This window comes from Cherax quadricarinatus, unplaced genomic scaffold (genome assembly GCF_038502225.1).
Source record: "Cherax quadricarinatus isolate ZL_2023a unplaced genomic scaffold, ASM3850222v1 Contig17, whole genome shotgun sequence".
Taxonomy (NCBI): Eukaryota; Metazoa; Arthropoda; class Malacostraca; order Decapoda; family Parastacidae; genus Cherax; species Cherax quadricarinatus.
This window is the reverse complement of record NW_027195043.1, coordinates 235,883-259,175: the sequence shown is the minus strand read 5'-3', so window position 1 is coordinate 259,175 and position 23,293 is coordinate 235,883. Positions and strand designations below refer to the sequence as shown.

The 23,293-nt window shown below is 46.8% G+C and overlaps 1 long non-coding RNA gene across 1 annotated transcript in view; it reads right to left on the bottom strand.

The window, feature by feature from the left end:
* Positions 1–2,480: 2,480 nt before the first annotated feature.
* Positions 2,481–23,293, bottom strand: part of LOC128704578 (uncharacterized) — a 60,653-nt gene continuing 39,840 nt past the window's right edge. Inside the window, exon 5 of the long non-coding RNA XR_008409533.2 lies at positions 2,481–3,625. This is a non-coding gene — a long non-coding RNA (uncharacterized lncRNA). The remainder of the gene's footprint in view (positions 3,626–23,293) is intronic.

The window sequence follows — 23,293 nt, the reverse complement described above, 5'->3', positions numbered from 1 at the left end:
TGGCGAAGGTAGATGCAGAGGAAGTAGAAGCTTTGGTAGGGGATGAGGAAGTGGAAGCTATGGTAATGGGTGAGGAAGCGGAAGCTTTGGTTGGGGATGAGGATGTGGGTAAGGAGGTCAGGGTGTGATGCAGTTCAGATGGGCTTGTGAGGTCTCTAGGGAGATCTAATTATATGGTCACACCTGCCTTAGCAAATGTCGGGTAGTCACGCCCACGTCTGAGGTCTTTTGTTCTTAACAGCGTCAGACCTCGGGGTGGTCGTAGCAGCAGCAGTAGGGGGGCAAAGAGGTTGTTGAGCGAGAGCTCTGGACAGTGGGGAATCTCGGGTCAGGGTGTTACTGGAATATTGTATTAAGTGAATATGAGGGGGATAGGGGGGCTGGGAGGTGGTCGTAGCAGAGCTGGGGTGGTGGGAGGGGTGTAGGAAGTGGGGGGAGGGAGATGGGAGAGAGGGGGTGGGAGGAGGTAGAGGTTGTAGGGGGCTTAGAAGAGAAGCAGGAAGGAGGGATAATTAAAGAGGGAAGATTGTTAGCGGACAAGATTAGGTTAAGGACATGTGAGTAGTCTGATTGGTAGGCTTGAGAGATTACCATCGCAGAGTGGGCAGCAGTGGCGAGTTGGCAGTTAGTTTTGTAGTCTAGTGTGGGTGTAGGTGTAGAAGGAGAGGTGATTGTAGTCTGTGTGTTGGTGTTTGAAGTGTGTAGAGTAGGAGGGGTAGACCAAGTGCGTGGGGTAACCCAGGCATTGAGGGTAGGGGTGGAAGGTATTGTAGGAGGGGGAGGTGCAGGGAAGGGGTTGGGGAGGGAGGGAGGTTGGCTTTCTCTGAGTGTGGAGAGAATGTCTTTTCTAGTAGGGCAGGAATTTGCAACTGCAGTGTGTGACCCACCGCAGTTAGAACATTTAAAGGGGAGGTTCCAAGTGTTCCAGAAGTGGCCAGTTACTGAACATCTGGAGCAGGTTTGTGTGGAAGTGCATGAGATTTTGTAGTGGCCGAATTTGTAGCATTTCAGACATTGTGTGATGGGGTGAAAGTTTGGAGTGAAGAGGGTGTTTGGAGGAATGCGGATGGTCTTGGCAAGGATTCCTTGATTGAAGAGTGTAGAGGCGTCAGGAGTTGAACAGCGTATTTTGAGGATGGTAGAGTTTTCAGGTCTATAAATATCGTCAACAGAGACTTTGTTCTTAGTACTCATGTCTTTGATTAAGTCTTCTTTGTCTGTGTCATAGGCTGTCAGGAGAGAATAGTCTACGTGTTTTGCGATCACTGTGCATTTGGCGCGGTGCTCAGGAGTCCAAATAATAGTGAAGCCTGCATTGAGAAGTTTTTGTCTGGTCTCGGTTGAGGTGTACGTTTCGTAAGAATGTCTGTCAAGAAGTAGTTTGAACCCTGAGTTGGTTTTAAAGACTTTATGCTGAGGAGCGCCAGTGATCTGGTACAGTAAATTTCCAGGACAGATAGTGGCATGATCAGATTTAGAGTATTTGAAGTTAAGCGAGAAAGAATTGGGCTTGGAAGAGGTGGAGGCAGGGTAGGCCTTAGAAGCAGGAGTAGACATAGTCGAGGCAGGTGTTGGCAGTAGAGGAGTGGTAAGGGGAAAGGAAGTGGAAGGCATTGCAGGCATCGTAAATTAGATGTGGGGGCCAATCCTGTGAGAAAAATTGGCTAGGCAAGTACGTGTGAAGTAGACACACGTACTTGCCTGATGAAATTAAGACATGTGCGGCGTCTGGTTGTCTTTGTTGTGGACGTTTCGCCATCCAGTGGCTGGCTGGATGGCGAAACGTCTACGATAGGGATGCCCGGGTGTTGTGCATGTGTCTTAATTTCATCTTGTCGGTATTATATACCATTCTTGTACTACTACTACTACTACTACCATCACCTCTTCCTGCCTATATATAGCCGTCCTACTCCACCTCTGGTTAGTGTGACTTTGTCAATGGTCCAAGTCGGACCGAAACGTCGTCGTAAGCTTCTCTCTTTTATGTGCGGGTTATTTGTGTATCGTTCCAGTCACGGTATTGTGCCTTTTTTATTTAACGAAACTACATCTATACAAAGCCCTCATCCGTCCACTAATAACTTACTGCCCACTAGCCCTCTCCCTAGCAGCTGTGACAAACCGACGTAAACTACAACGCATCCAGAACAAAGCCTTACGCTGAGTGTTCAACACCCGCTGGGATGAATTCATCACAAGTGAGTCCATCCACGCCCTTGCGAACATCCCTGCTCTAAATGTGTACTGGAAACTGCTTAGCGACAAACAAATAGACTAGAGACCCGACATGACTACTGGACCTCATACTTAGATGACGAACTACGCAGACCTGCACACACACACAATCTCTTCTACTCTCTACTAGCTCCTGACCCATTTCCTATATACAAATAACCATGCTAAAATCTTGACTCACTAACCTGTAACTCACAATGCCCTTGTACAATGCGATTCACGCTTTGTCGCCCCTCCCCCCTCGCCCCCCTTCCCCCCTCCAGTTCCCTAGTTGCGCACGACCTTCTGAATCACCATCAGCTCAGCTACTGGGTTAAGCCCTGGTTCTTTCCCTCTTACAATAACCCTTCCTCTAACCAACCTATTCTTCCTCTATCCCCACTTCCCCACTCACCCCTTCTTGGGGTCTTACCTAGAATCTATCTATCTACCATTCTACCTCATCTATCCGTCAACTGCTCCTCTTCCCACCGGCACCCACCTTCCTACACACACAAACTTTGGCTACTCACTAACTCTTCCATCTTAAATCTACACCATACTTCTTCGACCCATCATCATTACCTGTACTCTAACCCACCTTTCTCCTAATAACTGCCGATATCTTACCTTATCGCCTTTAATTTATTAACTTTCACTTCTTACCCACTAAAGATATTCTCCTTTTGCCACATCTACCGCTTTCTCTTACTGTGTTACCATCATCATTGGGGTCACACAGCGATGCACTACTCTCACAGTAGCTACCATTAAATATTGATTTGAAATATGCATCTCTAGAAGTTTACCCATCAATATTTTGTCTATTAATACATTATCTAAAATTGCTATCAATTCGCTCTACATACCTTGTGTACTGGTCCCAATTTTCTTAAAACACACATACCTACTACCACGATACCTAAACTGCTGTAGGCAGTTTAGATATCGTGTCTGAAGGCAGTATATGGTGTAAATATTACGCAGAAAGTTCGTAGTTTGAAGATTAGATGGTATGGGGTTACGGTATTATCCATAGGGATATTAAAGTGATTTTGGACTTTCTTTTATCCATAGTTCAATTAGTTGTTCCTATTATCATTTACTCTTGGCACTTCGAGCTTGTGACCGATCAAGTCACGAATTGACTGGTTGGTGTACTGTTGAAAGGTTGGAACATAGATAGCAAATCATGCAATTCAAACAACGTTTCCCCTCGTTAAAGAGCTTTGTCAAGCTCTGGATAAAGTAATACCGTGTCTCAGTAAAATCTTGTTCTGGTGCATTTGTCTGTATATTTGTAGTCACGAGGATGTGAAGCACCATCAACTGCTTACTGTTCCTCTTCACTCTCTTCTTCCTCCCTCTCAAAACCACTCTGCTTCCCTCCTTCGTCTCCCAGCTCAGCCTGAAAAATTTCAACATTATGATATTTATCCTGTGTGGTGGAATATGGCAGTGAAACATAACTATCCTTAGTTCTCAATATATAACAGATGTAAAATAGTGTACCACCACATTGCTGATGCATCCAATATTGCTAAATCAATCAATATTTGTCTCTGTCTTTATCTCTGGCTCTCTTTCTCTCTCTCTCTCTCTATCTCTCTTTCTGCCACAAGAGGGTGTAATCACCATTTTGCCGCCCACACATCGTTTAGTTACACACGAGGGCGACACTTACCATAAACTTTGAAAGGTTGCCTATGCTTTAGATGCCAGTAGCTGTCTCCTTATATTAATTAATGTATCCCAGAGGTACTGAAGATAGCGTTGCCAGGTAGCGATGGTTACTATGCAACTAGATCAGAAATTTAACTGCTGGAGCTAAAACAGCAGAGCTAAAAAAAATAATACCGCCTACTAAGTACAAACTAGAGTAGACACAGCCAATATCACTCAAGAAGGGTGTCTGGGTGAGCATACTGCTGAGGCTATCACCAGAGGCAAACATCTGACGAATAACCTTTGCTGCGGTTGAACGTTTATCGAATCTGAAATTAGCTTTCAGAAAGTATAAAGATATGAATTATTCATTGCCCGATATACGACATATGCCAAGGCCATCTTGGAGTACGCAGCAACAAGAACACAGCAACCGAACCTGACAAACTACGTCAAGAACCCGTGCAACGACTAGTAGAACACAAACTACGTCAAGAAACTGGTACAGCAGAGCAAAAATCACGTCAAGAAATTGGTCACGTTGTTAGATGCAGTGATCGTTTCTTCTAACTTCGTCCCAGGAATGCCTTACTAGAAAGACATTCAAATTCTAAACCCTGTGACAACCCGAGTGACAAAATAAGATATTTCGCCTCAAAGTTATATAGAATATCCACGAAATTGGACAGGCGCCTAAAGTCAGAACCTGAACAGCCGGGCTGCGGTTCGTACGTCAGTTTGCGTCCGGCCAGCAGTAACAGCCTGGATGATCAGACCCTGGTCCACCATGAGACCTGGTCTCAGACCGAGCCTCGGGGGCGGTGACGCCCGAAACCCTCTGCAGGTATACTCCAGGTATGTGAAAATATAAACACACATGCAGTATAAGGTGATCCTTTATTAACAACGTTTCGCCCACACAGTGGACTTTTTTCAGATCTGAACATCAAAATGGTATACAATACCGACAGGTTGTTAAGTAAGACACATATGCAACAGTTAGGGAACTTTATTCCGAAACGTTTCGCCTACACAGTAGGCTTCTTCAGTCGAATACAGAAAGTAGGCAGGAATATTAGAGATGTGAAGACGATGTCATCAGTCCATCACCCTTGAAGTCGTAGAATTTGAGGTTGTCAGTCCCTCAGCCTGGAGAAGTTCAGTTCCATAGTCAGGAACTATCTGATAGTTCCTGACTATGGAATTGAACTTCTCCAGGCTGAGGGACTGACAACCTCAAATTCTACGACTTTAAGGGTGATGGACTGATTACATCATCTTCACATCTCTAATGTTCCTGCCTACTTTCTGTATTCGACTGAAGAAGCCTACTGTGTAGGCGAAACGTTTCGGAATAAAGTTGCCTAACTGTTGCATATGTGTGTTACCTAACACACAAACAGATTGTTTGTGATTTGAAAAAGCCCACTGTGTGGGCGAAACGTTGTCAATAAAGGATCACATTATACTGCACGTGTGTTTCTATTTCCATTGTGTCGGTAATTTATACCATTTATTCCCACTCCAAGTATGTGACAACTGCATAAAGTCTCTTATGGTCGCTCCGAATATTACAACTTTCCTGAATCCTGCTTGGGATGTTAGTCCCATTTTGTCAATTATAATATCGAAATTGTAGAGTATTAATTAAATTCTTGGGTAGTTTAGGGTAGGGGTGGTTTTGATAAGAACCTGCCGTTTTAGGCCAGTAGGCCTTCTGCAGTGTTCCTCCATTCTTATGTTATGTTATTAAATAAATGCCGTACGCCTCCTCGAGCGGTGCGTCTTGAGGCCGGTGACTGCCTCTTGATCCAAGGAAGTGAGCATATTCTTCTTGGAGGAAGTACGCAAGCTTTTGCAATTCTGCAAGCACTTTGTGTTGTGTTAATTGTAACACGGAACGCCTAGAGCTTTCATTCAACTATGCCTTTGGTTATTTTGCATGCATGCGCGGCACACGTACACACACGCATGCACATACGCGTACAAACATACACGCACACCACAGGAAAAATGAGTGCATAGGAGAACCAAATTCAATTTTCTGCCGTTGTAATTGGACCAGCTGGTATTATTTGTACTCTTATGTATTGACGTGTTACACCGCAGGGAGGTCATGTATTGACGTGTTACACCGCAGGGAGGTCATGTATTGACGTGTTGCACCCCAGGGAGGTCATGTATTGACGTGTTACACCGCAGGGAGGTCATGTACTGACGTGTTACACCGCAGGGAGGTCATGTATTGACGTGTTACACCCCAGGGAGGTCATGTATTGACGTGTTACACCCCAGGGAGGTCATGTATTGACGTGTTACACCCCAGGGAGGTCATGTATTGACGTGTTACACCCCAGGGAGGTCATGTATTGACGTGTTACACCCCAGGGAGGTCATGTATTGACGTGTTACACCCCAGGGAGGTCATGTATTGACGTGTTACACCCCAGGGAGGTCATGTATTGACGTGTTACACCCCAGGGAGGTCATGTATTGACGTGTTACACCCCAGGGAGGTCATGTATTGACGTGTTACACCGCAGGGAGGTCATGTATTGACGTGTTACACCCCAGGGAGGTCATGTATTGACGTGTTACACCCCAGGGAGGTCATGTATTGACGTGTTACACCGCAGGGAGGTCATGTATTGACGTGTTACACCCCAGGGAGGTCATATATTGACGTGTTACACCCCAGGGAGGTCATATATTGACGTGTTACACCCCTGGGAGGTCATGTATTGACGTGTTACACTCCATGGAGGTCATGTATTGACGTGTTACACCCCTGGGAGGTCATGTATTGACGTGTTACACCCCTGGGAGGTCATGTATTGACGTGTTACACCCCAGGGAGGTCATATATTGACGTGTTACACCCCAGGGAGGTCATGTATTGACGTGTTACACCCCAGGGAGGTCATATATTGACGTGTTACACCCCAGGGAGGTCATGTATTAACGTGTTACACCCCAGGGAGGTCATGTATTGACGTGTTACACCCCTGGGAGGTCATGTATTGACGTGTTACACCCCAGGGAGGTCATGTATTGACGTGTTACACCCCTGGGAGGTCATGTATTGACGTGTTACACCCCTGGGAGGTCATGTATTGACGTGTTACACCCCAGGGAGGTCATATATTGACGTGTTACACCCCTGGGAGGTCATGTATTGACGTGTTACACCCCAGGGAGGTCATGTATTGACGTGTTACACCCCAGGGAGGTCATGTATTGACGTGTTACACCCCAGGGAGGTCATGTATTGACGTGTTACACCCCAGGGAGGTCATGTATTGACGTGTTACACCCCAGGGAGGTCATGTATTGACGTGTTACACCGCAGGAAGGTCATGTATTGACGTGTTACACCCCAGGGAGGTCATATATTGACGTGTTACACCCCAGGGAGGTCATATATTGGCGTGTTACACCCCTGGGAGGTCATGTATTGACGTGTTACACCCCAGGGATGTCATGTATTGACGTGTTACACCACTGGGTGGTAATGTATTGACGTGTTACACCCCTGGGAGGTCATGTATTGACGTGTTACACCCCAGGGAGGTCATATATTGACGTGTTACACCCCAGGGAGGTCATGTATTGACGTGTTACACCCCAGGGAGGTCATATATTGACGTGTTACACCCCAGGGAGGTCATGTATTGACGTGTTACACCCCTGGGAGGTCATGTATTGACGTGTTACACCCCAGGGAGGTCATGTATTGACGTGTTACACCCCAGGGAGGTCATGTATTGACGTGTTACACCCCTGGGAGGTCATGTATTGACGTGTTACACCCCAGGGAGGTCATATATTGACGTGTTACACCCCTGGGAGTTCATGGATTGACGTGTTACACCCCAGGGAGGTCATGTATTGACGTGTTACACCCCAGGGAGGTCATGTATTGACGTGTTACACCCCTGGGAGGTCATGTATTGACGTGTTACACCCCAGGGAGGTCATATATTGACGTGGTACACCCCAGGGAGGTCATGTATTGACGTGTTACACCCCAGGGAGGTCATGTATTGACGTGTTACACCGCAGGGAGGTCATGTATTGACGTGTTACACCCCAGGGAGGTCATGTATTGACGTGTTACACCCCAGGGAGGTCATGTATTGACGTGTTACACCCCTGGGAGGTCATGTATTAACGTGTTACACCCCAGGGAGGTCATGTGTATCATCCACCGTATACTAAGTAATGCAGAATGGATATAAATGCTCTGGAAAACGTACAGAGGAGGATGGAAAAGTTGATCCCATGTATCAGAAATCTTCCCTACGAGGATAGAGTGAGGGCCCTGAATCTGCACTCTAGAAAGGCGTAGAATTATGGGGGATATCATTGAGGTGTATAAATGGAAGATAGGAATTAATAAATGGGATGTAAATAGCGTGCTAAAAATGTCTAGCCAAGACAGGACTCGCAAAAAATGGCTTAAAGTTGGAAGAATTCAGATTCAGAATGATATAGGAAAGCACTGGTTTGGTAATAGAGTTGTGGATGAGTGGAACTCCCGAGTACCTTCATAGAAGCTAAGACGTTGTGTAGGTTTAAAAATACGTTAGATAAATACATGAGTGGGTGTGAGTTGGACCTGACTAGCTTGTGCTACTAGGTCAGATGTCATGCTTCTTCTTTAAGTGAATGTGACCTCATCTGACTAGCTTGGGTCATTGGCTTAAGCCGGCGAGAGAATTGAACCTGCCTCGCATGAGCCAGTAGGCCTGCTTCAGTGTTCTTTCTTAGGTTCTAAATAATATTTACAATATTTAAGCTACAAAAAGTATAGGAACCAACCATGAAATCCTCACCCACAAACTAGACCAAGAGAAACCTTACCCACAGAAACTAGACCAAGAGAAACCTCACCCACAAACTAGACCAAGAGAAACCTTACCCACAGAAACTAGACCAAAAGAAACCTCACTCACTAGACCAAGAGAGACCTCACTCACTAGACCAAGAGAGACCTCACCCACAGAAACTAGACCAAGAGAAACCTCACCCACAAACTAGACCAAGAGAAACCTCACCCACAAACTAGACCACAAGAAACCTCACCCACAAACTAGACCACAAGAAACCTCACCCACAGAAATTAGACGACGAGAAACCGCTCCCACAGAAACTAAACCAAGAGAAACCTCACCCACATAAACTAGACCAAAAGAAACCTCACCCACTAGACCAAGAGAAACCTCACCTACTAGACCAAGAGAAACCTTACCCACTAGACCAAGAGAAACCTCACCCACATAAACTAGACCAAAAGAAACCTCACCCACTAGACCAAGAGAAACCTCACCCACATAAACTAGACCAAGAGAAACCTCACCCACAGAAACTAGACCAAGAGAAACCTCACCCACAGAAACTAGACCAAGAGAAACCTCACCGACATACTAGACCAAGAGAAACCTCACCCACAAACTAGACCAAGAGAAACCTCACCCACAAACTAGACCAAGAGAAACCTCACCCACAAACTAGACCAAGAGAAACCTCACCCACAGAAACTAGACCAAGAGAAACCTCACCCACAAACTAGACCAAGAGAAACCTCACCCACAAGCTAGACCAAGAGAAATCTCACCCACAAACTAGACCATAAGAAACCTCACCCACTCGACCAAGAGAAACCTCACCCACATAAACTAGACCAAAAGAAACCTCACCCACAGAAACTAGACCAAGAGAAACTTCACCCACAAACTAAACCAAGAGAAACCTCACCCACAAACTAGACCAAAAGAAACCTCACCCACAGAAATTACACGAGAAACCGCTCCCACAGAAACTAGAACAAGAGAAACCTCACCCACAAGCTAGACCAAAAGATACCTCACCCACAGGAACTAGACCAAGAGAAACCTCACCCACAGGAACTAGACCAAGAGAAACCTCACCCACAGAAACTAGACCAAGAGAAACCTCACCCACAAACTAGACCAAAAGAAACCTCACCCACTAGACCAAGAGAAACCTCACCCACAAACTAGACCAAGAGAAACCTCACCCACAGAAACTAGACCAAGAGAAACCTCACCCACAGAAACTAGACCAAGAGAAACCTCACCCACAGAAACTAGACCAAGAGAAACCTCACCCACAAACTAGACCAAGAGAAACCTCACCCACAAACTAGACCAAGAGAAACCTCACCCACAAACTAGACCAAGAGAAACCTCACCCACAAACTAGACCAAGAGAAACCTCACCCACAAACTAGACCAAGAGAAATCTCACCCACAAACTAGACCAAAAGAAACCTCACCCACTCGACCAAGAGAAACCTCACCCACAAACTAGACCAAAAGAAACCTCACCCACTAGACCAAGAGAAACCTCACCCACAGAAACTAGACCAAAAGAAACCTCACCCACAGAAATTACACGAGAAACCGCTCCCACAGAAACTAGAAGAGAAACCTCACCCACAAGCTAGACCAAAAGATACCTCACCCACAGGAACTAGACCAAGAGAAACCTCACCCACAGAAACTAGACCAAGAGAAACCTCACCCACAAACTAGACCAAAAGAAACCTCACCCACTAGACCAAGAGAAACCTCACCCACAAACTAAACCAAGAGAAACCTCACCCACAGAAACTAGACCAAGAGAAACCTCACCCACAAACTAGACCAAGAGAAACCTCACCCACAAACTAGACCAAGAGAAACCTCACCCACAGAAACTAGACCAAGAGAAACCTCACCCACAAACTAGACCAAGAGGAACCTCACCCACAGAAACTAGACCAAGAGAAACCTCACCCACAGAAACTAGACCAAGAGAAACCTCACCCACAGAAACTAGACCAAGAGAAACCTCACCCACAGAAACTAGACCAAGAGAAACCTCTCCCACAAACTAGACCAAGAGGAACCTCACCCATAAACTAGACCAAGAGAAACCTCACCCACAGAAACTGGACCAAGAAAAACCTCACCCACATCAACGGCCCCACAGAAGCCGCCCCAACACCTTTCCTTCAAGCCGGCACCGTATGACTAACATGAGAGGACTTAGGAGGACCTGAGAATGTTGGGGCTCTGGCTTGGTTGTGAACGATGAGGCGAGATTTTTCCCTTGCTCTACTCAGAAGGCTACTGGAGGTTAGGTAAGATTCGTCAGGAAAACAGGAGTTTCCCGACGCAGGTCTTAGTCATATGATTATGCGCCACTAGAGCTTTTGGTCATATGACCGACGCCTTCCACTGGCTTACCACTCCAACATTTTAAAAATTTAGGTTTTATTAGTAACATCAATTTGAAATTCTGAAGGAAATTATCACCATATTTCGTCATTCATATTAAGATAGAAAATAAGAGAATATGATGTAGCTATATTCTCTTATATACTTGGAGTACGGTGAAGCGATAAACCCATGTGGGTATTTCAACGAAAGAGTTGTAGACTCGATCCACAGTCTGGTTAGAAACAGACGTTTTACTGTCCGAAACACATTTATTATTATTATTTTTAAATTAGATAGATCACTGATTTTTGGCCTTTTGATATCTTCTATATTTGTGTCACACCTGACGAGCAGAGTGATGATACTGGCTTACGTCTGACACGGTACAGGTGTGACAAGAGCAGGTGTGACACGGTACACTTGTGACAAGCACAGGTGTGACATGGTACACTTGTGACAGGCACAGGTGTGACACGGTACACTTGTGACAGGCACAGGTGTGACACGGTACACTTGTGACAGGCACAGGTGTGACACGGTACACTTGTGACAGGCACAGGTGTGACACGGTACACTTGTGACAGGCACAGGTGTGACACGGTACACTTGTGGCAGGCACAGGTGTGACACGGTACACTTGTGACAGGCACAGGTGTGACACGGTACACTTGTGACAAGCAAATGTGTGACACGGTACACTTGTGGCAAACACATGTGTCACAGTGTACACTTGTGACAAGCGCAGGTGTGACACGGTACACTTGTGACAAGCACAGGTGTGACACGGTACACTTGTGGCAGGCACAGGTGTGACACGGTACACTTGTGACAGGCACAGGTGTGACACGGTACACTTGTGACAGGCACAGGTGTGACACGGTACACTTGTGACAGGCACAGGTGTGACACGGTACACTTGTGACAGGCGCAGGTGTGACACGGTACACTTGTGAAAAGCGCAGGTGTGACACGGTACAGGTGTGACAAGCGCAAGTGTGACACGGTACACTTGTGACAAGCGCAGGTGTGACACGGTACACTTGTGACAAGCATATGTGTGACACGGTACACTTGTGAAAAGCGCAGATGTGACACGGTACAGGTGTGACAAGCGCTGGTGTGACACGGTACAATTGTGACAGGTGTGACACGGTACAATTGTGACACAGGTGTGACACGGTACACTTGTGACAAGCACAGGTGTGACACGGTACACTTGTGACACACGCAGGTGTCACACGGTATGCTTGTGACACACGCAGGTGTCACACGGTATGCTTGTGACACACGCAGGTGTCACACGGTATGCTTGTGACAGGCACAGGTGTGATACGGCACATAACCACAACCGTTGACATGGCACATCCACAGCCGTTGACACAAATTGCATTGACCACAGGTGGAGCCTATAACCTCATTCACCTAGCGAAAAAATATAGAGGGGGATGTAAAAAAATCTATGACGTCACACACAATACCTAAAGATGTCCAGTTGTTTACTGTGACGTCACAAATATATCAATTAAGGTCTCTTACAGAGCTTATATATAAAAATCACCTTTTCGAAACAAGTCGAAAAGTGCCTTCAGGATTTCACAGCAAGGTCAGGAAGAGGAAGCCACTGGTTGGGTGAAACGTTTCCACAATATACACAGTACAGGCAGTTTCAAAGAAATGGTCCCAATCTCAAATTATTATTATTATTATTATAATCAAAAAGAAGCGCTAAGCCACTAGGGCTATACAGCGCTGCAGGGTAGGGAAGGAAGCAAGGGAATTGGATGGCAGAAGGGAGGGGGGATGATCAGCAGGTTACAGAAAACAGCGGGGCAGGGGATAGTACGGGGGTAGAGGGTAGCAAGAGATTCAAGTAGAAAGGGCTGAAAGTATCAGAATTTGTGAAGTAAGTCAGTCGTTGTCAAAAAGTCAATGAGAGAGTCCGGATGAAAGGTGGGTCCATCAGCGAGAAGGGAAGGTAAAGAGAGAGCAGCGGGGCGAAGACGACGACAGAGGTAAATTCTGCGTGCTCGTTGATAAAGTGGGCAGTCCAACAGAATGTGGCTGACTGATAATGGAGCTTGGCAATTCTCACAGAGAGGAGCAAGACGCCTCTCCATGAGATATCCATGAGTAAGACGAGTATGGCCAATGCGAAGACGGGAGAGAGTAGTCTCCCAACCTCGACACTGGTGATAAGAAGACGGCCAGTAACCTATACTCGGTTTAATAGACTGAAGTTTGTTGCCGAGCATAGTAGACCAACGTTGTTGCCAACGGGTGTGAAGGTGGGAAGATATTACAGCAAAATAGTCCGTACATGGAATACCTCTATAAGAAACTGGTAGGTCATGTACTGCTGACCGCGCAGCAGTGTCTGCCTGTTCATTGCCCTGTACGTCAACATGACCAGGGACCCAACAAAAAACAATATCTTTATGCTTGGTAAAGATGCGGCGTAGCCAAAGTTGGATACGGAGGACTAAGGGGTGAGGTGTATCAAATTTTTGTATAGCCTGTAAAGCACTAAGGGAGTCTGAGACAACCACAAATGATGACACAGGCATAGATGCAATACGGATAAGTGCTGTAAGGATGGCATATAATTCAGCTGTAAAAATACTAGCCGAAGATAGTAAATGTCCTTGTACGACGCTGTCCGGAAACACTGCTGCGAATCCTACGCCGTCAGAAGACTTAGAGCCATCTGTGTACACAGCAATGGCATGAGAATGAGAGTGAAAGTGGTCAAGAAAAAGAGAGCGGGAAGCGACCGTAGACAGTTGGGCTTTCGAGCAAGGGAGGGAGAAAGAACAGACTCGAACAGCTGGAACTTCCCAGGGGGGTAGGGAAAAGTGAGATGCTACATGTACATAGAAAGGTGGTAGTTGAAGAGAAGACAAGAGCGAATGAAGGCGAAGAGAGAAGGGACGGAGTAAGCAGGGGCGGCGAAAAAAGAAAGAATGTCTACTAATATCAGTGACCATTCCATAAATGGAAGGATTGCGGAGATCATGAGAGCGTACATAGTAGCGCAGGCAATGGGCATCACGGCGATCGGATAAGGATGGAACGTTCGCTTCTGCATACAGGCTTTCGACAGGGGAAGAGCGAAAAGCACCAAGGCATAAACGTAATCCTTGGTGATGAATGGGGTTAAGGCTAGAGAGAGTAGCAGGAGATGCCGCTGAATAGATCTGGTCACCATAATCAAGTTTCGATAAAATAAGGGTGGAATGTAGGCGAAGGAGGGTTCGACGATCAGCTCCCCACGAAAGATGAGCAAGGGTTTTAAGAAGGTTCAGCCGGCTGTGACAAGTTGCCTTCAGAGAGGTAATGTGAGGTTTCCAGGATAACCTACGATCAAAGAGGAGGCCCAGAAACTTGACTATCACGTTCAGGGATACGGGAGCCATAGAGGTACAAAGGATGATCGGAGATGACAGAGCGTCTAGTGAAAGTGATTTGGTGGGTTTTAGTGCTGGAAAATTTAAACCCATGTGTGGTGGCCCAATTGGAAACACGGTCGACTGCATGCTGGAGAGAAACTGTAAGGAGGTGACAGTCAGCGCCTGCACAGGCAATAGCGAAGTCATCAACAGAGTGATGACCAAATATTTGATGGAAGACTAGAGGCCAAATCATTAATAGCAAGGAGAAAAAGTGTTGTGCTCAGAACACATCCCTGGGGGACACCTTCAGCTTGGATAAAGTCCGGGGAGAGCACATTATTAACCCGAACACGGAAATGCCTGTCAGTTAAAAAGTTCTTAAGGAAGGATGGTAGATTGCCTCGAAGGCCTAAGGAGTGGGCTTGGGCTAAAATATTATACCTCCAAGTTGTGTCATATGCCTTCTCAAGGTCAAAAAATATGGCAATAACTGAGTGGTTATTCGCAAAGGCATTACGAACATACGTATCCAAGCGCAGTAAGGGGTCTATGGTAGAACGTCCCTTACGAAAGCCATATTGACGAGTGGAGAGACTGTTGTGTCTCTAAATACCACACTAAACGTCTATTTACTAGATGTTCCATTACTTTGCAAACTGCACTGGTAAGAGCAATGGGACGATAGTGGGAGGTTTCATGTCCCGTAGTGCCTGGTTTGCGGAAAGGGAGAACAATGGCGGATTTCCACAGCTGTGGAAGAACTCCTTGTGACCAAATAAGATTGTAAAGGCGTAATAGGACTGCAAGGGCTGACTGATGTAAATGTTGTAGCATACGAATATGAATGTCGTCGGGCCCAGCTGCCGATGATCGACAAGCTGAGAGTGTTGCCTCCAGTTCTTGAAGTGTAAAAGGCACATTATACTGTTCTTCTCTGAGAGAAGAAAAGTCCAAGGGTGCTAACTCTCTGGCAGACTTTGAGGAAAGAAATGAGGGGCATAGATGGAGTCCCTGAGAAATACGGACCAGATGATTGCCAATTTCATTGGCAACATCTAGTGGGTTTGCTATATCAACACCGGCAACCCGCAGAACAGGAGCCGGGTCAGGAGAATATTTACCACTCAGTTTTCGTACTTTTTTCCAGACTGCACTCATAGAGGAAGCAGAGGTGATGGTGGAGACATAATCTCGCCAGCAAGTGCGTTTAGCGTCACGGATGACACGGCGAGCGATCGCACGCTTCTGTTTAAAATCAAGGAGTCGCTCTGTGGTTCTATTGTACCGGTACCTGCCCCATGCAGCGCGTTTCAAACGTACTGCACGAGCACAAGCAGGAGACCACCAAGGCACGCATTTCTGAGAATGCCTGCCCGAAGTTTGGGGTATAGAATGAGAAGCTGCGGTGAAAACGGAGGACGAGAAGAGGTGTAAAAGCTCATCGATGGAGGACGAAGAAGGAACCTCTTTAAAAACAGTCAGGTGTGAGTAAAGGTTCCAATTTGCCCGATTAAATTGCCAGCGTGGGGTGCGAAGAGGTGGCGAATATGAAGGGGAAGTAAGAATGATTGGGAAATGATCACTGTCATGTAAGTCCGGGAGAACAGACCAAGTGAAGTCTAATGCGGCGGAGGAAGAGCAAACTGAGAGATCGATGCAAGAGAGAGTATGAGTCCGAGGATCAAAATGGGTGTGAGTACCTGTATTTAAAACATGGAGGGGGTGGGTGGCAAGAAAAGCCTCTAACTGAATTCCACGGGAATCACAGTGAGACCCCCCCCAGAGGAAATGGTGGGCATTAAAATCACCAAGTAACAGAATCGGTGGCGGTAATGACGAAACAAGGAAGGCAAAATCCGGAATAGATAATGCCCGAGAAGGAGAGAGATATAAAGAACAGAGCGTATACCACCTATGTAAGTGGATACGGGCTGCTGTGTAATGCAGCGAAGTATGAACAAATAGCTGATGGTACGGAATATCAGTGCGGAGAAGAAGGGCACTTTCATTAAAGGTCCCATCAGGAAAAGGATCTGAAGAATACAATAAATTATAGCCTGAGATGTGAGAAATAACAGCAGAGTGTAATTTTGGTTCCTGTAAGCAAACACCAACAGGGGCAAACTGGGAGAGTAACATCTGAAGCTCACCCCGATTACCCCTGAGGCCGCGTATATTCCACTGTAAAAAGGCCATGATTGGCAATGATAAAGATACTTGAAATCCGCAGGTAAGGGTTCCTACGGACTAGAAGGGTTAGAAAAGTCCACATGCGGAGGCAGTGGAAAATGTTCAAGCAGCGAAGGAACGGTGCGCTGTGAAGAAAGGAGTTGCGCAGATGGAGCAGAGGAGAGAGAAAGAGCGGAAGGTGGATCAGTGTCCATTGATGGTTTGGTCTCTGCAATATATTCAGAGATTGCTTCAAGTGTTTCGGAATTCAGAGATGTCGTATGGGAGACAATATTGGGAATGGTAGGGGGAGGATGAGTAAAGATTGGAACTGTATTGGACTGTACCAAGATAGGGGATGGCGAAAGGGTGGAGGGAACTGGAGAAGCGTGGCAGGGGACAGAAGAGACAGGAACCTGGGAGGTGGCAGAAGAGGAAGAAACTTGGGAGGGAACAGGGAAGGAAGGTACATTACGAGGAGGAGGGTGAACCTCTGCACTTGTAACTGAGCCAGTGAGAGGGGAAGAACTAGGGACAGAGACAGAGAGGGTAAAATGAGGAGGTGGAAGATGGGTAGGAGGTGTTACCGGACCTTTTTTTGACTTTTGAGAAGTAGAGGGACGATTGGGAAGAGGTGTCGTACGAGGTCTCGTCGATACTGAGGCTTGTAAGAGAGAACTCGAAGAAGCGAGATTAGACTGAGGCGTTGAAGTAGGGACGTCTGAGCCGAGGACAGCAAAAGGATTAGATACAGGAGTGATTATGGGAGAGGTAACCACAGAGGTGGGTGTAGAAGATGGGATACCAGAAGTGGGGGGACGTTTTGAAACACGGGAATAAGAAACACGTGGGAGTCTCCCTTGGAGGCGGAGATGAGAAACTGCCATGGCATAAGGGAGACCTTCTGTCTCTTTGAGGTAACGGATTTCCCGCTCGTTTAAATAGACCTGACAACGGCGAGAGTACGAAGGGTGAGCCTCATGACAGTTAAGGCAAGAGGGAGATCGATTGCAAGACGTATTAGAATGGTCATCGGCACCACAGACTGGGCATTCGGCGATAGATCTGCAATATTTCGCTGGATGGCCAAATCGCCAGCAATTTCTACACTGTTGTGGTGTAGGGATCACCTTTCGAACTTGTAACCGATGTCCTGCTATATAAACTGAGGATGGGAGTTCTCGGCTGTCAAAAGTTAAACGAGCCACATTGCTAGGGTATCGTCTCCGCCCACGGGCAGGAAGAACATAAGTGTCTACCTTGAGGATTGGGAGATCTTGGAGTTCCAGCTGTTCTAGAATGTCGGTGCCACATGTCTGGAAATTTCGTTGAACTATGGTATGGGGCAGAATGACGGTACCACTACAAGAATTGAGGGAATGATGTTTTTCAAGGGTGACAGGAACAGTATCTATATGGGAAAGACGAGAGAGCTCACGAGCCTGGGTAGCATTCTGTATGGTAATGATGCGCGTACCGCTCTTAAGAGCATGAAAAGAAATATCTTTACCAACATGGCGTAGGAGTGCCTTGCCAATACTATGGTCAGAAAGATAGGCAGTAGAGGAAGTTGGTCGTAAAGTGAAGAATTTAGTCCACTGTTCAGTCTGAAACTGAGCGTGGAAAGGTAGTGAAGGACGTGTCGATCGTTTCTGAGAAGAACGAGAAGGTGAAGGTGGAGAAGTATCATCAGCAGGTAATTGTCGTTGACGTTTAGGCGTGGGACCAGAGTTGGTCCGACGTGGAACGGGTCGGCGATTTGAAAATTGCCGCACCGTAGAGGGAGAGGCCGGAAGCATAGTCAGAGGAGAGCGAAGGTCTGATAAATCGAAGGAGTCAGTCGAGGCCTCAGTACCTGAAGCGGGTGAGGAAACAGCACCGGCAATAGGTACAGAGGCATGAGGAATGTCTGAAGAGTGGTCCAAAGACGAGACAGGGTCAGAACGGGGTGCGGTATCAAGAAGGGGCCCGGGGGTACCAGGTTCATGGACTAGGGCTGCCATGGTTAGGTTACTTCTTTCTTTTTTGTTTTTAAGAAAAAAAAGAAAGAAGAAAAGAAAATAAAAATAAAAAAAAGAAAAAAAAAAGGGGGGACCGGGGAGGGATAGGTCCTAGGAGGAATGAAAGGGCCAGAAATCTCCCTCCGCGCCCAAGAGGACCTCAGCACCGCAAGTAGCGCAGATGCAGCATGGAACCCGTGCCATACCCTACCCATCATGCTAGTAAACTAACAATCCGGGATAGCAACCTCACATCTGCCGAGCTACCTCGGTGGACAAAAGAGAGGGCGGCCGGATATCCGCCACAAAGCATACCTCCTTCGGCCACCACCCCCGAAATCCGAAAGGTGGCTTCCCGAGATACTCCCATCGCCCGAAAGACACCCAAAGCTACTCTGGGATGCCGGAGAGGGATTGGGACATCCCCAGGCGATCCAGATTCCACGGCAAACTACGCCACCGCCAAGAACCTCAACGGAATGGGATAGACCCCGGTATCCTTTCCCCTACCTAGGAACTAGCACGCCTGTGGGAGAAATCCCAAAGGCCAAAAAGAGGAAGGGCAAAAGGGAGGGGTGGGGAGGAGGAGGAGGAAAGGAAAAAGGGGAGGATGGGATAGGGGAGGGGAGATTGGGGGGTAATTAGGTTCGGTCTGAGGAAGAAGACCGACAGGTCTAATTCCTCAGACCAAGAGCCTCTTCACCACGCCAAGGAGCCCCCCTTGAAGAGGTCCTATATTGTAATCTATGGCCATTCAAGTTCCTTGGACAGCAGCTTTTGTGGGGTGTTGTTCCCTCACCCAGTGATATCACATGTATTTTTTTTTTTCATTTATGGTGCTTAATAGTCAGTTGATGTTCATTTAAGCACCTTTACTAATATCACTGTATACAAGCAAGGTATACTTTTTGTGGGTTTATAATTAGTTTGAGAAACTAAATATGGGGTTGGTCGGGGTATTAGGAGTCTTAGTGTTTCCTCATATGTAATCATACATGCTATTATTATTATAATCAAAAAGAAGCGCTAAGCCACAAGGACTATACAGCGCTGCAGGGCAGGAAGGAAGCGAGGGCATCAGGTGGCAAAAGGGAGATGGATGAGTAATAGGTTACGGATAACAGCGGGGCAGTGGATGGTGAAAGGGTAAAGGGCAGCAAGAGACTGAACTAGAAAGGGCTGAGGGGAGTGCGAAAAGTATCATCTGAGTTTGTGGAGTAAATCAGTCGTTGTCAAGAAGTCAATGAGAGAGTCAGGATTAAAGGAGGGTCCATCAGCAAGAAGGGAAGGTAAAGAGTGTAGTAGAACGAAGACGACGTTGGAGGTAAATTCTGCGTGCTCGTTGATAGAGAGGGCAGTCTAACAGAATATGGCTAATCGATACTGGAACTTGACACTGCTCACAGAGAGGAACAGGGTGCCTCTCCATGAGATACCCATGAGTAAGACGAGTGTGGCCAATGCGAAGGCGGGAGAGAGTGGTCTCCCAACCTCGGCACTGATGACAAGAAGACGGCCAGTAACCTATGCTCGGTTTAATAGAATGAAGTTTGTTACCGAGCAGAGTTGACCAACATTGTTGCCAACGGGTGCGAAGGTGGGTAGCTATTGCAGCAAAATAGTCCAGAAATGGAACACCTCGATAGGAAATTGGTAGGTCATGTACTGCTGACCGCGCAGCAGTGTCTGCCTGTTCATTACCCTGTACGTCGACATGACCAGGGTCCCAACAAAAAACAATATCTTTATGTTTGGTAGAGATACGGCATAGCCAAAGTTGGATACGGAGAACTAGGGGATGAGATGTATCAAATTTTCGTATAGCCTGTAGAGCACTAAGGGAGTCTGAGACTACTACAAATGATGACACAGGCATAGATGCAATACGAATAAGTGCTGCAAGAATGGCATACAGTTCAGCAGTAAAAATGCTAGCTGAAGATAGTAAATGCCCCCGCACGACGCTGTCCGGAAACACTGCTGCGAATCCGACGCCGTCTGAAGACTTAGAGCCATCTGTGTACACAGCGGTGGCATGAGAATGGGAGTGGAAGTGATCAAGAAAAAGAGAGCGGGAAGCCACCGTAGGCAGTTGAGCTTTCGAGCAAGGGAGTGAGAAAGAACAGACCCGAACAGCTGGAACTTCCCAGGGGGGTAGGGAAAAGTGAGATGCTACATGAACATATAAAGGTGGTAACTGAAGGGAAGACAAGAGTGAATGTAGGCGAAGAGAAAAGGGACGGAGCAAACAGGGGCGGCGAATGAATAAAGAATGTCTACTAATATCGGTGACCATTCTATAAATGGAAGGATTGTGTAGATCGTGAGAGCGTACATAGTAGCGAAGGCAATGGGCATCACGGCGATCAGACAAGGATGGAACATTTGCTTCTGTATAGAGGCTCTCAACAGGGGAAGAGCGAAAAGCACCAAGGCACAAACGTAAGCCTTGGTGATGGAAAGAGTTAAGGCTAGAGAGAGTAGCAGGAGAGGCCGCAGAATAAATCTGGTCACCATAATCGAGTTTCGATAAAACGAGGGCTGAATGTAGGCGAAGCAGAGTTCGACGATCAGCTCCCCAGGAAAGATGAGCAAGGGTTTTAAGAAGGTTTAGCCGGCTGTGACAAGTTGCCTTCAGAGAGGTAATGTGAGGTTTCCAGGATAACCGACGGTCAAAGAGAAGGCCTAGAAACCTGACTGTATCACGTTCAGGGATACGGGAGCCATAGAGATACAAAGGATGATCGGAGATAACAGAGCGTCTAGTGAAAGTAATTTGGTGAGTTTTGGTACTTGAAAATTTAAACCCATGCGTGGTGGCCCAAGTGGAAACACGGTCGACCGCATGCTGGAGAGAAACTGCAATAAGGTGACAGTCAGCGCCTGCACAAGCAAAAGCGAAGTCATCAACATAGAGTGATGACCAAATATTGGGTGGAAGAACAGAGGCCAAATCATTTATAGCAAGGAGAAAAAGTGTTGTGCTTAGAACACATCCCTGAGGGACACCTTCAGCTTGGACGAAGTCCGGGGAAAGAACATTATTGACTCGAACACGGAAATGTCTGTCAGTTAAAAAGTTCTTAAGGAAGGATGGTAGATTGCCTCGGAGGCCTAAGGAATGGGCCTGGGCCAAAATATTATACCTCCAAGTTGTGTCATATGCCTTCTCAAGGTCAAAAAATATGGCAATAACTGAGTGATTATTCGCAAAGGCATTACGAACATACGTATCCAAGCGTAGTAAGGGGTCTATGGTAGAACGACCCTTACGAAAGCCATATTGACTAGCGGAGAGACTGTTGTGAGTCTCTAAATACCACATTAAACGTCGATTTACGAGGCGTTCCATCACTTTGCAAACTGCACTAGTAAGAGCGATGGGGCGATAGTGGGAGGCATCATGTCCTGTAGTACCCGGTTTGCGGAAAGGGAGAACAATGGCAGATTTCCACAGCTGGGGAAGAACTCCTTGTGCCCAAATAAGATTGAAGAGGTGTAAGAGGACTACAAGGGCTGACCGATGTAAATGTTGTAACATACGAATATGAATGTAGTCAGGCCCAGCTGCCGATGATCGGCAAGCTGAGAGCGTTGCCTCCAGTTCTTGAAGTGTAAAAGGCACATTATACTGTTCTTCTCTGAGAGAAGAAAAGTCCAAGGGTACTAACTCTCTGGCAGACTTTGAGGAAAGAAACGAGGGGCATAGATGGAGCCCTCGGGAAATACGGACCAGATGCGTGCCAAGTTCAATGGCAACGTCGAGAGGGTTTGCTACATCAACACCAGTGACCCGTAGAACAGGAGCCGGGTCAGGAGAATATTTGCCACTCAATTTCCTCACTTTTTTCCAGACTGCACTCATAGAAGAAGCAGATGTGATGGTGGAAACAGTCTCGCCAACAAGTGCGTTTAGCTTCACGGATGACACGGCGAGCGATCGCACGCTTCTGCTTAAAATCAACAAGGCTCTCAGCGGTTCTATTGTACCGGTAACTGCCCCATGCAGCACGTTTCAAACGTACTGCACGAGCACAAGCAGGAGACCACCAAGGCACGCACTTCTGAGAATGCCTGCCTGAGGTTTGGGGTATAGAATGAGAAGCTGCGGTATAAACTGATGTCGAGAAGATGTGTAGGAGCTCATCAATGGAGGATGAAGAAGGAACCTCACTAAAAGCAGTGAGGTGTGAGTAAAGATCCCAATTTGCCCGATCAAATTGCCAGCGAGGGCTACGGAAAGGTGGTGAATAGGAAGGAGAAGTAAGAATGATCGGAAAATGATCGCTGTCATGTAAGTCTGGTAGAACAGACCAGGTGAAGTCTAGAGCAGTGGAGGAAGAGCAGACTGATAGATCGATGCAAGAGAGAGTATGAGTACGAGGATCAAAATGGGTGGGAGTACCCGTATTTAAAACATGTAGGGGGTGAGAGGCGAGAAAAGCCTCCAACTGAATGCCACGCGAGTCACAATGAGACCCCCCAGAGGAAATGGTGGGCATTAAAAACACCAAGTAACAGAAGTGGTGGTGGTAAGGATGAAACAAGAAAGGCAAAGTCTGGGATAGAAAATGCTCGAGAAGGAGAGAGATATAAAGAACATATTGTAAACCACTTATTCAAGTGG